A 14,112-nucleotide genomic window follows, 5' to 3' on the forward strand; every position below is an offset into this window, starting at 1 on the left:
CATTTACATACACAGTTTCATGTTAATGAACCGTCCTGCGGCTCTACAAAGGATAAGCGGCGTAGAAAACGGATGGATGTTAATGAATGGCTGCATATTGCGAGGATTGTATGAGCTCAGTTCTCTCCCCTGTGAAGACAAGCAGAGTAAAGCAGCATCTAATCTCTTTGGCATTGCCCCACTGACAGTCTGGGTTGCATCAGCCGGCGTGAACTCCAATGAATGCGGTGAGACTCAACGGGCTGATTCGCGCAAGAAGTCAACACACGTGGATGCAGCTGTCAGTGAATGGCCTGCGAGGGAAAACGGTGTGAGTGCACGGCGTCTGGAGGAATATCCATAGGAACTAAGCAAATTAAACTGCCTGGGCCATTCACTGTGATCAAATATTAAAGCGCTTTCATATTTGCCACTTAATGTGATTTATAAAGACACATCAAAGGATAGGGCCGTTCCTACTTAAATTAAGTTGTCATAAGGGTTTCTGTGGACGTCCGTGTCATCGATCTCAAAAGCCTGTCAGCTGTAGATCCAGACTGTGATGATAATTAAAGCGTAACTGTCAGAGATGATTAAAAATGAATGAAAAGAGAGCCTCTGTGTGGCTTTGGAACTCTGTATTTTCTTTATTTCATGGCAGCGGAAGGTATAACACATTTGAAGCCTTCATCTTTTCTAAAAGCACAGGTTTTTACATTTTATATCCAGGTGATTCGTGATTCATTTTATTTCGTTTTGAACCCTCTGACCATCCTGTGAGGGCTTGTGAAAATTCATTATCATCAATTGTTCTTGGTTTGAATAAATGAAATAATTACGATTGTGGGTTTAACACGTTCATTTGGAGCAATTAATTATATTCAATTAATCTATAACCCTTGGCCCGTTTGTGCATTTTGTAATTGGGGATTGTCATAGTTTCGAAGCAAATGAAGCATGGAGGGCCACCAAAATGTAAAGCAGTCAATGCAATAGACCTTAATTAAGCTGAATGCTGGGGTCTCGGTGTGTGCTTTTCTCAGCTAAAGTAATTGGATCTTGAGACAGCATCTTAAAAACATGGAGACAGTGGTCTTAAAATGTAGACACCACTACTTGGCGTATGCCAATAATTACAAATAAAAAAACTGTGCAGAAGGAATACACGGACACATGTCATATAAACAAACCTACACTAAAAAACTAATACAATTAAAACTGTAACATCTACTTAAATAGCAGTTGCCAGAGTTTAACATTAAAAAATGTTAGAAACCATAAATGTCTAAAGTGTATATGGCAAACTACAGTATTCTGTACATTTCTAGTGTATTATTAATAATACACCAATGTGTTTGAAATACTAACATCTACAAGTTGTGCCTTTATTAAACAGAAAACATATATAACCAAAACACGTGGGATGTGAAAGTCGTCTTTGCTCATCCAGAACAACTTTTCCACAAGCAGAGAAACACACTAATATATAGAATAATGGTTCCCAATGTGGGGGTCGGGACCTCCTGGGAGGGTCACGGGACAATGACAAGAGGTCCATTGGTGATTTCTAAAAGTTAAATAAATTTTATTAAACTATTAGAATTACCTATATTAGATAATATTATACTTATATTATTACCTATGATTATCTATAACTCACAGAAGATAAAATAGTAGTTAATAGTTTTTTTTATTGTTTTTATACATAAAAAAATCAACATCATGCCAGTGAAAAGCCATCAGCCTTTCAGTTATTTTATTTTATTTTTTTATGGGATTGGTGTGTTTACGTTAGATTAACAACACAGCAATAGTATTAGATGCAGCAGATTGATTCAATAGCACCAGGTCAACTTTTCTGACACCTTTATGGAAAACATTACAAATAAATATAGGCCACAATTAAATACTGAGAATGATCTCTGAGTGGCGGTCTCCAAAATTAAACCAAGAATGGACTTGTGCTGAAAACATTGTGCCCACCAGTCTCTTTAGGTGAGGTTAATATTTAATTACAAACAAATTAATAAATGTACAGTATGTATATTAAATGAAAAGTTTGCGAACCACTATACCGCTACAAAATAAACATTATTTATCAAAATTAGATGTAACATAAAAGTAACCATTAAATAAACAAGAATAACCATTATTTGAATGTATTTTACATGAATTAATTCCTGTAATGTCAAAGCTGAACTTTTCAGCTCTTACTCTAGTCTTCATTGTCGCATGATCCTTTAAAGTGATATGTTGCTCAATAAACATTTATCATGTTAAATCATGTTATTAATGTTAAAACACAATTGTTCTGCTTCATATTCAGAATCCACAATACTTTGTGTTTTTTTAGGATTATTTGATGAATTGAAAATTCAAAAAAGCAGCATATATTTGAAAACAAATGGGTAATATTATAAATGTAACTTTGAATTGACATAATGCATCTCTGCTGTATTGATTTGATTAAGTGATGTTTTACAAACTAATTTCGAGAGGAGCAGATGATATGATTGATCGTGGCTGCTCCGTAATTAGCAATAATCCAAGATTGATTCAAGTTTACAATAGACGAAATATTTGGACCAAATAGACCAAATTCGCTCCCCTACTACCTTATCTTCGTTTTGGAAGACTTCGTTCCTTTCCAAGGGGGAGCTCTTGAGACCTACCTGATCTCAGATCCCCTTATATGCTTATTGACCAGGCAGGAGCCCGGGATAGCATGCCTAAACTGCTATTAGCATCAAGCATATCAAAGTGTGAACTCTTGAAAAATAGTTAAATGTTTTTAAAAACAATAGTCTAAATTTTAATGACGATACATGTGGATTAACGTGCACGTACTTAAAATAAAAATGACAATTTATATTTAAAAATCTTGTAACATCTGAGTAAAATCATAAACATTTCAATATACTGATGTAAATGCCTGAGAAGTGAAGTGCCATACATGAATTCTAGTAAAGGAAATGTACTGTAATCCACCATATACTGTTAACCAGGTTACAGTTTTTTTTTTTTTTTTTACTGTAGAAGGTTTTTTCTGTTTAAATCATTGTACCATGGAGTCTAACATGAGTAAATTATGATACTGAAATAAAACAAACAAAAGACTGACTCCTAAAGATATTAAATAAAAATACACATTCATAGCTTAACTCATCTGCTACTACGAACTATATAATTGAACAAAGTTGTCAATTGTGTAATTATAATTGTAAAACAAAAATAATTACATGTTAATGTTACTTACTAAATGCTTTGTAGCAAATTAAGAATTAAATGTACATGCTGTAGTAGTTAGGCCACTTCATATAAAGTGGGACCTTTTTTCTGAAACATAGTTTGAATACATGTTTTAGGATGCTCAGATATAATCTTCCGATAATATTTGCAAATAATTAATTGGATTGAATTAATTTTTTTTTCTTTATTATTGTATTTTTTTTTTTTTTTTTTTTTTTTTGTTTCTAGCTCTGAGCATATTTAGAAATTGCATTTTTATTGGCATGCCAGCCAAAAAGTCTTATTCTTAGAGAATATTTTTGCTAGAGTGTAATGTATTTGACCAATAATCATTAAAAATATTTGAGACAAATACTGACATTTGCTCAGCACACCGTGTAACTACATACATTATATTTTATCAAGGATAAACAAACCAAGCATAAACAAACTAAAATAAAGTGAAAGAAAGCATTTGTAATCACTCCTCAGAGCTGAGCTCTGATTGTCTGAAGGCTTCGACAATTGAAGCCTCACAGTAGCTGATTTATAAAGGCGCAGATCCAATGAGAGAGGAGGACACTGGGGCTTTAGAGTAGCCACTATTCAGGTCATGGATCTGTTCCAGACAAGGACTTACCCCGGTTAAACTGTCTAGTGATCACACGCATGTCTGAGATCCACCATCAGTAGCTGGCCTGTCCCTCTGGATAAAAAAAAAGAAGAAAACTAATTAGAGGCTCATTTTTGCATTCAAATGCATGCAAATACACATGACACTTTGCACATTAGAATGTGTAAGAGCAATGACTTTGGATAGACATCAAAACAAGAAGAAAACGTAAAAAATGTGAGATGGACTTTAATTACGCAAAGCCATTTACTAACCTTCTTAAAGTGACAAAACTAAAATTAATAATAATAATCATGCAGCCATGAAAATCCCAGCCTATTAGCAGTGCATCTGTTGAAAAGAAGAGCGTGAGACTAATAATGTTGCATAGCAGCTCTTTTCAGAGCTTTGACTTTTTCCATGATAAGTGGTTTATCCATGGATAGTTTCTCTATTTATATCTTGCAATACTTCATGCCTTTAGAAATTAATATTCACTGCTCAATAGATGCAATGATATGCTATGCAAATAAGATGACACTAATGAGTTAGCGATTATTAACACTTCATTAATTCAGTTCGTCTTCTTTTTTTCCTGTGAGCTCCATGCACATTCAATCGGAGTGCTAATGAATGTTCGGCATGTTCTAAAAAATATATATTAATTAATATCTAACAAAAGATTATTAACTATGGAAATAGTAGAAACACAAAGGTGGCTTGGTTTTACATTTTAATAATTACAGTTGAACAAAATGGGGAAAAAAGCATAAGCACAGGTACAGTTTATCCTAAAGATAATGTTTAAGAGGCTTTAATGTTGATAATCTGCAAAATGCACTATAATTGTTACGAACGCCAACAATCTAGCCCTTGTAGATTCCTAGAAACTATTCATTATCACCCAATCTGCAATTCTACCACTGGAATGCACTAGTTTCGGATCACCACTGATTACCTACACACAGTTGTAGCTCATGAAGACTGATTAGTTGGACTATTCACTTCACATTCTCATACACATTGCTGAGTCTTGTTCATCTGTAACATTACTAAGCATGATTTGGTCTATCTTTCCATGCCTTTTGATTATTACCTTGTTTATTGTTTATCCTGTTCTCCACCTGCACTGACCTCTGACTACTCATTACTACGCTATTAGATTGATACTATGATACCATTGGCTCCTGTTTTGACCATTGCCTGCCTGACCCCAGTCAAGGTCACACTGCACTTTCGGAATCGCGGACGAAAGTGAAGAAGGGTGGGGGGGAATCATGGGCCCTTGATAATGTCTCTGGGGGCCCCCTAAATGTATGGGCCCTTAGAATCATCCTAACTTTCCCCCCCCTAGCGACGCCCCTGAAACAACATCAAACAATAAACAAGGCGAGGGTCAAGAAACACAGAAAGGCAAAACACTTCGTAATGTAACAGGGAAAACAAGACTCAGCAATGTGTATGTGTGAGTGAGATGCATATACATAGTCCTGGAAATCAGTCCTTCATGAGCTTCCAGCTGTGTGTAATCAGGAGCTGGTGTGTGTGTGCAAGATAGTACTTGTAGTCAGTGACAGATGTGCAGTTCTCCAGTGATTTGAACACGCTAGATCGCTAGTGATCATGACAATGAGCTGCTTATGACAAAATGACACGTTACATATTTATTCAATTACAACACACCAGTCACTGGTAAGTAACACCCATATACTCAAATCAACAGTTCTGACATGCATTTGGTGCTTGACGAGTGTTCAATCTAGGTGATTTAAGAGTGTAAGTTTAATTATCCCAATAGTCTGTGACACTGATGATGCAGTAGCATAAGATGAAGAGCTGAGGAGTGATAAAGCTACCGTGTGAATGTTTATTGAGCAGTCTGACAGCTGTTAGACAGAAGCTGTGTTTGTTAGTGGTCTCGGGGATCTGCCTGAGGGGAGAACTGAAGCCGGTTATATGTTCGAGGTGAGATGGCTCTTTTTAGTATGTGTGGCGATGTGTTGGAAGTGCAGAGATTCAGTGGACAGGGAGGTCTGTACCTGTGACCTTTGAGGCTTTTGTTATTATTATTATTTTTTAAGAGAGTCAGCATTGGCTTAGCACATACTGATGGACAATGTCAGAATCTTTTCCTCAACCGCAGAGTAAAGTCAGACTAGAAGATGATGAATGATTCCGTCTGAGGGCACCTGAGGTGTTTCTGAGGAAGTGGTTTGTGTAAAAAAAGAGCCTGGGGACCACAAGTATGAAATAAATCATTAAAATGTTTTATGTTTTGGATTTACTAAAGTATGCAACATACTGTTTGATATTCTAAGTAATATTATCTTAACTGTGCTTCATGCAATGATTATTTGAAGTTTTTTATTTTTAAATGTGCTAAACTTCAATTGTATTGCAAAAGTATAATTAAAAATATGTTTTGCATATGTATGTTTACAAAAAAGAGAAAATGTAATAATAATAATAATAATAATAATAATAATAATAATAATAATAATAATAAGAGGCCACTTATCAAAATTCAGTTTCCCTTCATTTAAATGAACTTGCAATTTAAGTGTCTAAAACATTATGAAACGTACAATTTGCAAAAGGAAATAATGTCTTATTAAAATATGTTAACATGTTCTTACAGGGAATTAAAATATAAAATAGCTCAAATAAATTATTCTTGGCTCTGTAAAAATGTCCTCTATAATTCACAAGCCTGTAGTTTATGAAAGGAAAAAACTAAATTCTATTTTAAAACATTCCCCAATAACACTCCAGTAATTAGCATTACTAAGTATGTTTGTGTTGTTGTTGTCTTTTTTCTTTATTTCTTTTCCCTTAATTCTCAATACCTGATTTGTTAATTCAAATTCACTCAAAAAATAATTTAAAAATATGTCTAGCCATCTAGTGCTGCTGAAATTGTTATTAAGTTTAACATTTAGTACATTTATTTAGTATAAGCAACTGTGCCCAGTCACTAGCTTTCATTGTTCTTGTGTATAGTATAGTATAGTATAGTATAGTATAGTATAGTATAGTATAGTATAGTATAGTATAGTATAGTATAGTATAGTATACACTCTCAGAAATAAAGGCACATGTGCTGTCACTGGGGTGGTACCTTTTGAAAAGGTACAAGTTTGTACCTAAAATGTTTATATTAATACCTCAAGGGTACTAATTTATACATTTGAGGTCCCAATATGGACCCATAAAGAACAAACGCATACCTATTGAAAAGGTACCACCCTAGTGACTGCTCGTGTACCTTTATTTCTGAGAGTGTAGTATAGTATAGTATTGTATTGTATATTGTATTGTATAGTATAGTATATAGTATAGTATTGTATTAGCATGATTCATGACTTGATTCAAATGCCTCCAGCATGATCAGTTTTCATTTGCTCTTACACAACAGTCGTGTCTGGTTCTTGAATCTGATTGGCTGATAGCTGTGTGATTTTCTGCAAACAGCACTCGTCCAGCCTCTTCATCCAGGATGCTCTACAGTTTGACAAATATTGCTGCTCTTGGACAACATAATAAACTTTTGAGGCTTTTTTAGGTGAGAATGTTGTTTAGATTGCAACTATGCAATTAATTTATTAGGACGTGTCTATTTTAAATATTGATAATTTCTGAGAGACGTCGGCGGCCATTATCCTGTCATTGTGCAGAGCAAAGATGTAGTCCATCCACAAGATGGCGACAGAGACTGCCACAAAGCCCATAGAAGAAAAAATCTATGTAGTTTCTAGCATTCTTAGTTGATCTCTCTCTTTTGTATGTTGTAGTGCTGTATTTATACCATATAATTGTAGTGTATTGAGTGTGAGATGGGACTCATATCAGTAATGTATTTATTTTGAGTTGGCCACTCTTTGTATAACCCTGAGTTACTTTTTTGTTGGCCATCTGTTTGTTTCTAATGTGTCTCCTGCTTTCGTTACTGCAGACTAGCTCAGTAAAAAGAAAGAAAGAAGAAATGTCTGCATGTTTTTCCTTATCACAAACACAACAGTGATCCGGTAGTGGTTGCGTTGCTTTAGGCTTTTCAGGGTTAATTATTGTGATATCCTTATTGCAACAGAGAAATATTGGGACATCTCTGTAGACTGATGGCATTTCAAGCCGTTCAGCCTTATAATCTTAAAATGTCAGCAAAATCACCTGTTTAGATAATACACTAGAGAATCATTCAAATACTAGCTCTAAAGTGACATTGGTGAAGTTGCAATGGTTTCTGCTGTTCTGACATGGCGGAAGAAAGTAGTTCCTCTTACAAAAGGGTTTTTAGACTCTCTGTGTTTGATTTTCTTTTTGTACACGATTATACCGTCGAACTGTTGTATAAACACAATATCACATGAGTAGCAGTGCGAAATGGCTTTATATCATCACTGGTGGAACACTAGACTAAATATACCTCCCACCAGTGCTGATATGCAGCCATATTGCACTGCTACTCGTGATTGCTTATATATCTAGCCTGCTAGCATCCACATTATTAGCCATTTCCAACACTGCTCTGAAAGGAGATCTCAGTGTCACAACGCCACCACTAGTTAAACCTAAAATAAATAAATAAAAGTGTTTCCCATGGATCCTTCAAGCCCTGGGACTGTCGATAGAGCAGGGAATTGTTGATGTGGTATAATTAGCCGGTCAGGACGCCATTTGCATTCGCCTGAAAGAGGTCTCATACAGCAAAAGCCTGTGAAACCCCAAAAGCAGCGGAACCCAGGGCTCAGTAGAGACGCGGTTCATGGATTTGGGTGCTATTCTTTTAGTTACTCATCATAATGACTCCATTTAGCTGGTCAATGACCCATTTAATGGCACAGAGCAGGCTTTGGAAGCGCAGCGTCCTTGGCAGGGCAGATTTTGCAGCTGCCCTGGCGTATGCTACCTTTAACCCAAACTGTGGCCCCTCTCAAAAACCCCACCATTCCTTCAGTCTCTATATACAAGCACCAAGAGCTGATATAAATGTTACTTCTAAATATGCAAAGAGCCATGTGTAGAAATTGACTGTATAAAACCTATAGGCAAGTATATAAGAATTATTGTTTTACCCTCCTTTTATTAATTTATTTTCTTTTCGGCTTAGTCCCTTTACCCTCCTTTTAGTGTTTATTAAAGCTACTTGTGCATGTAAACAACCTGCTAAATTACAAATCTTAAATTCCACACATAATGGAGTGAATCTCTCCAACAGACACTACTTGCTTAAAAGACCTCTCCTTCAGAAATGAGTTTATCCACACATTCAAACTTTATTTTTTCATAATTTTTCATATATATTATTCAGAAGGTCATGAATCGCACTCATTAAATAATTACTTTGTATAGTTTTTATTTTACATTCTTCAGTGATACACAGACATTTCGGCACAATGCCTTCCTCGGTGTGTGACACAATCCTCTCACTCCACTCATTTATCCCACAGTCAATCACATTACGTCATTAGTTAGACCGCCACTCAATAATTAAAAACAATCTCATTGTCATTTCAATATACTATAATTAACCACACAATTATTATTTACCTTCACCTTTAAAAAGATTATTTCACAGAAAAATACCATATACATTTTCATCCTTCACTTATTCATCATGCCTATATCAATGCAATGAAATTCCGATTGTCCAAAACATAAAAAAATACATAAATGTGATGAAAATGTATTTATAATGTTTTGGACCGTCAGAATTTCTTTCACGCACAAAGAAACAAGGTATTGGTATTTTCTAATGCATAACCTTATGTTTTTTAACTTGACAGTTTTTGTTTTCCCAGGTGTTTTGTATCTCGGTCTGCAAGTACAGTCAGTGGTTTAGCCTTTATGGCTGATCCACAGTGAAGTGATGATTATTGGGTTAATCGTTTAGGATACAACTACAAAAAAAGATTATATTTTAGCACTTTGGAAATGACCAGTGACTACTAAGCAGCACGTAGTAAGAGTTCTCTCATGATTATTATATGTGGAATTACATTGAGTGTTTGTAACATTTCACACAGAAACTTCTTAAAGAGACAACTTATCTAAATAATATAATTCTGCCATCATTTGCAAACCCTTGACTTGTTTCAAACTGGTTTGAGTTTTTTTTCTTCTTCTGTTGTTGTTGTTGTTCTGTTGAACCCAAAATAAGATTTAACCATTGAAACAAATACTATAAAAGTCAATAGTTACAGGTTAATAGATTTCTTTAAAATATTGTCTTTTGTATTCAACAGAAAAAAAAACGAAATAAAAAACAAAACAAAATAACAGAAACTGGTTTGAAACAAGTCAAGGGAGAGTAAATGATGGCATTTTTGGGTGAAATATCCCTTTAAGAGCCAAGATACATCGGTTGTTGCTAGATCGGATAAATTTGCAGCCGGAAGTTAACGAGAATTATTTCTATTATTTATTAAATTTCCTATTAATTGTATTTTATTAACGTCTATCCCCACCCCAACCCTAAACCAAACCATCACAGTAACGGAAAAACAGTAATTGTACCGAGTATTAGTTATGTAATATATTAAATTACTCAATAAATTGGATTTTTTAATGGCTACTCCCACCCCAAACCTAAACCCAACTGTCACAGTACTGTAAAAATATGAATTATTGTTATACAGTGTCATAAAAAATGCTGCTATATTAATGTGCATATCGCACTTCCGGCCGGCTGCATATCCGATCTAGACTTTACCAGATACATCATTATCAGGAAACCTGTGGCATATTTTACCAAAATAGTTCTCATGCAACCCTAGTGCTGAAAAACATTCACACGTTATCCTAATTTACACACACACTCACACACTAGGGTCGATTTTCTACTATTGGAGAACCCAGAGGGAACATTTGTTAACATAAGGGAAACATATAAACTAAAAAAGACTCAAAAGGATTTTGATAGAAATCCATATGCTGTAATAATTAATTTAAAAAATAATAATTTTCATAGGGTCGACATGGTGGCTCAGTGGTTAGCACTGTCACCTCACAGCAAAAAGGTTACTGGTTAAAGCCTGGCAGTTGGCATTTCTGTGTAGAGTTAGCGTGTTCTCCACATGTTGGTGTGGGTTTCCTCCGGGTTCTCCGGTTTCTCCCACAGTCCAAACACATGTGCTATAGGTGAATTAAATAAACTAAATTGGCCGTAATGTATAGAGTGTGTGTGAATTAGTGTGTATGGATGTTTCCCAGTACTGGGTTGCAGCTGGAAAGGCATCCGCTGCATAAAACTAGCTGGATAAGTTGGTGGTTCCTTCCGCTGTGGTGACCTCTGATGAATAAAGAGACTAAGCCAAAGGAAAATGAATGAATGAATATAGAATTTCCATTTTTAATTCAAGGTGACTTAAATCATTATTATTATATACAATCAATCAATCAATCAATCATTCAATCAATCAATCAATCAATCAATCATTGTAGAACCTCAGGCAGTCCATCTCAGAAACCAAAGCATTTTATTTCATCTTTTCAATTTCCTTTCTGGCCATCAGAAATGCTTGTCTCAAGTGCACAGTTATGACAGGACCCTGACCTATATGTGATGTAAGCATGACATGGAGGGCCATGGATGTGCCGGTGCCCACAGGAGATCAGACCTCATATGGTTCTGAGGAGCAGATCACCGGCACACTAAACACGAGCACAGCAGCACATACAGTACATCGTCTGATTGATAGCCTCTGCTCAGCTGCTGACAAGTGAAGGAAGCTACACATGGGTACGTGGGCAAAAATAGCCCTGCCATGGTCCACTTTAGTTTTGACGCAGCTGCTTCAGATAAATAAAAAAAGCAGCATCATGACCATCACATGTCTTCAGAGACCTGGACTTTTGAAAAGCAAAACATGAGCATCCTCGGAATAAATACTGTATTTGAAATGATCTCCTTCATTAGGAGAGTAAAGATGTGTTTATCGCAGTCAACGCAGCCATTGATTTCATACATCAATACTGTTAAAAGAAATTGGCATTAGAGGCAAGCCATTCCATATGCACATTCAGACTGCTGTCTCAAGAAAGATTCAGTAATTGGATAAATCTGAAATAATTTACTATATTTCCTGGAATGTATATGTTCACACTGGTCTCATGTGATTGCTCTGTTGGTACAGTCTAACATTCAAAATATATTTATATTCATATTATTATTAGTTTGCTATGAGGGAATAATGCGCAAAAAGAAAGCCCTGCCCCTTACCCAATATTCCATTTCCAACCCAGCCTCATTCTGAAAACGTTCCGTTATATACATTTCTGGAGAGCGCTAAATACGTCCCAGGAGGAGCGTATTTTTTTGTTGCAGTTTTTGTTTTCGTGAATCTACCTGAGGTCGTTGTGTATGCTTTTTGAGATTTCAAATTTCTCCCATGAGTGCCATTCACGCCTGCCGTTCTCGCATAAATCCACCAGAGGCTGCTGTGAATTGACTAACTGATTGACTGACCAATCGACTGACCCACCCTCCACCTTCCCTTAACCCAACCAATTGTGTTTTCAAAAGCTCACCACTCCATCCCACCACTCACTCCCTCACCACCCACTCCCCTAAACCCTACCGACAGATTTAAAAAGCAAGCCAGAAAACGAAAGGTAAAAAATGTAACTTTTTTTCATGCTTTCAGATTTTACCACATTCTCACCCTGATAAATATTTGCTTATTTAATTTTTTCGGCTTCTGTTTTTGTCTTACTCGCTTTCTCAAACCATTTTTTGCAGGACTTGAACCCCATCATTGTGGTCAACTTCTCTCTGGGCCCTATCATACACCCGGTGCAATAAGGCGCAAGACGTGTTTGCCCTGACGTGCAGTTGTGCACCTCGCTAACACATTGCTTAAAACATGCAGGATGTACAGCAATGCAGAAATATTTTTACACATGAAAAATAATTAAAGGATTAAAATATAAATAACAAATATAAAAACCACTGCTTCCATGCCTTCCTCATCTCAGAAGCTTTTTTTAGTTAATTGATGACAACTTGCTTTTGGATAATGTTATTATTAGTAGTAGTATTATTTATTATATTCATATTTATATTTGTTATATTAAAAATAAGCTTAGATTTGTCCAACTGTCAGGACCATATGAGGCATAGCACCTGTGTTTGGATATAACTCCACACTTTGTTATTGTTATTTACTTATTCGTTTGCTGGAAATTAGAACTGTATTTAGAAATAGTTTAGAAACAAATCTTTGTGCTTAACAAACAAAATTAATTATGTAGGCTAATGGATGTCTGTGCGTACAGCACCGCTTCCTTATCCACGAAAGAGAAAACTAGAAAGTGAAAGTAAAGGCAGATTGGAGGAGGATCATCGTTATCCTCGTGCTGGAGATGATCTGTTTAACTGTTTTCTCGCTAGTGAAGCATTCCATTTTTCCACTTATAAAGTCCGCCATGTAAATAGCAAATGGCGCGATGCAACTGACTCTTAAAGGGAATAGGAGATGAGACTCTGATTGGTTTATTCACAAAACACACCAAGAACTCATTAAGAGAATAAGCTCAACCCTGTTAGACCATGCACCGGGGTGCAGAGCGTATTCTTCCGTCCTTAAAATAGCAAAAGTGGATTCAGACATGCCCTTAATGCTTTTTCGCCCTGCGCTTTAGACATTGCGCCTAGATCGTTAAAATAGAGCCCTTTGCGTCTCAAGTTCGACGACATACATGGGGAGCTACTGGACAAACTTATAACAGCAGGAAAGCCATCCATACAAAGGTAAGTGGTCAGCTGATAAGCACGTAAAGGAACAGCATCAAACCGCCCCGTAGCATTTGTTTTAAAAACAAAATGCAGCCATACGTACCTCTGGCTACATAATTTGCGATCTTCACAAATGTATATAGGGGTACACTTTCAGAATGAGCCTATGTTGAATAATGTGCAAAAAGAAACCCCGCCCCCTACTCAATATTCAGTTTCAGTTGGAAGCGCATCAACATACTGAATTAAAAGTCTCAGCAATTTATGGTACATATAGACTTTCACTGAAATCATAGCTACATGTACCAAGAAGAGAAGTTATTCTTAATTTACCATACCATTAAAGTCTGATTTATGTCTCCTTGTTTATCTTGTGTGAATACACAATGACAAGTACGTAATTTCAACATTTCTTTCCATTGTACAGATACAGAGCATGCTGCGAACTAGAAATCTGCATCCTTCTACTCTGTCAATTCAAGTTAATCTTAATGAAATCAAGTTTTATCACAACTTTAACAGAGATTGCAATGCTAGAGTAATACATCAGTTGAACACA

The 14,112-nt window shown here is 35.8% G+C and overlaps 1 protein-coding gene across 2 annotated transcripts in view; it reads right to left on the reverse strand.

Moving 5' to 3' along the window:
- Positions 1-14,112, reverse strand: part of elfn1a (extracellular leucine-rich repeat and fibronectin type III domain containing 1a) — a 214,651-nt gene that overhangs the window by 76,820 nt on the left and 123,719 nt on the right. For both annotated transcript variants that reach the window (XM_056453929.1, XM_056453928.1), the window contains one exon: positions 3,848-3,911. The gene's annotated coding sequence lies outside the window, so the exon portion shown is untranslated. The remainder of the gene's footprint in view (positions 1-3,847; positions 3,912-14,112) is intronic.

This window comes from Danio aesculapii, chromosome 3, assembly GCF_903798145.1.
Source record: "Danio aesculapii chromosome 3, fDanAes4.1, whole genome shotgun sequence".
Lineage (NCBI taxonomy): Eukaryota > Metazoa > Chordata > Actinopteri > Cypriniformes > Danionidae > Danio > Danio aesculapii.